Source organism: Protobothrops mucrosquamatus, unplaced genomic scaffold (genome assembly GCF_001527695.2).
Source record: "Protobothrops mucrosquamatus isolate PMUCROS unplaced genomic scaffold, P.Mucros_1.0 scaffold3178, whole genome shotgun sequence".
Taxonomy (NCBI): domain Eukaryota; kingdom Metazoa; phylum Chordata; class Lepidosauria; order Squamata; family Viperidae; genus Protobothrops; species Protobothrops mucrosquamatus.
The window spans coordinates 94,966-96,504 of record NW_015389176.1 but is presented as its reverse complement, the minus strand read 5'-3'; the positions used below and the strand labels follow the sequence as shown (position 1 = coordinate 96,504).

The window sequence follows — 1,539 nt, the reverse complement described above, 5'->3', positions numbered from 1 at the left end:
GGATAACCATCTATCTGAAATGGTATAGGGTCTCCTGCTTGAGCAGGGGGTTGGACTAGAAGACCTCCAAGGTCCCTTCCAGCAATATTCTGATTCTGATTCCGATTCCGAAAACTGTTATTGCTACCTCTTAAACATTTCTAGCATGTAATCATCAGCTTTCTTCTGTCAACAATACCAGTTTCCAGATTTAGCAACATAATCACCCAGACTTAATTGGACTAATTATATGCTATCAAGTGGGTGGTGACCCTTAGCAACTACACGGATAAGAGTTTCTCCAGGAGATCTGCTTCTAATCCTGCTGGACCTCTCAGTAGCATAGTATCCTTTGGGATGGCCTACAACAGGGATCTTCAAACTTGGCCCTTTTATGACTTGTGGACTTCAACTCCCAGAATTCCTCTGCCAGGCACACAGGCTGAGGGATTCTGGGTGTTGAAGTCCACAAGTCATAAAAGGGCCAAGGATTGGGGATTCTGTATTACGGTACAATGGGTCTGCTACTCGTTTTCAGGGGTGCTTCTATTCAATAAGATGGTGAGGTCAAATTTTCCAGTTCTTATGATGGATCTCAGAGATTCACCACCTCTTTCACTTTATTTAGCAATGCTATGAAGCAGCCAGGTCAGGTCACCTACTGTTCCACAGTGAGGTACATCAATGTGCTGATTATACCAAATTATGCAATTCCATCCTGGGTCAAAAAAAGGAAAATGCCTTGGATATTTTTACTTTTAAGGACTGGAAAAGACTAACTCAAATCAAGCTGACAGAGGAGTCCTTGAGGAGAGGTCAAAACCATCAAGATGTCAGTGGCGGCCTTGTGACTGAGGCTTCGCTCTTTGTGTTTGTGTGCTACGCGGAGGCACCGACAAATAGGTCAGAGCTTAGATGGCGATGCCACCCTCACCGTCTTGTCTGATTTATAACCCTCTCCAGAAGACTGAATGGCTGTTGATCAAGAAACTGTCTAGCTAGCTCCATACAAATTCAAACGTTGGCCCTGAATGGGGTTGTACTCCTCTGAAGGTCCATGAGCCAACAGCTCTCCTGTTTGGATAACCCAAGGGTAAGCAACCTTGGCTCTTTTATGACTCGTGGACTTCAACTCCCAGAATTCCTGAGCCAGCCATGCTGAGGGGAAAGGGAGAGGTTTCCAAGCCGAGCCATGCTGGCTCAGGAATTCTGGGAGTTGAAGTCCACGAGTCATGAGGGGGCCATAGTTCCCCCATGCTGGCTCAGGAATTCTGGGAACTGAAGTCCACGAGTCATGAGGGGGCCATAGTTCCCCCATGCTGGCTCAGGAATTCTGGGAGTTGAAGTCCACGAGTCATGAGGGGGGCATAGTTCCCCCATGCTGGCTCAGGAATTCTGGGAGTTGAAGTCCACGAGTCATGAGGGGGGCATAGTTCCCCCATGCTGGCTCAGGAATTCTGGAAACTGAAGTCCACGAGTCATGAGGGGGGGCATAGTTCCCCCATGCTGGCTCAGGAATTCTGGGAACTGAAGTCCACGAGTCATGAGGGGGGCATAGTT

The 1,539-nt window shown here is 47.9% G+C and overlaps 1 protein-coding gene across 1 annotated transcript in view; it reads right to left on the bottom strand.

Annotated features, from left to right (window-relative positions):
* The window catches only part of NUDT5 (nudix hydrolase 5), a 33,554-nt gene that overhangs the window by 10,910 nt on the left and 21,105 nt on the right, over window positions 1-1,539 (bottom strand). The gene's annotated exons all lie outside the window — the stretch shown is intronic.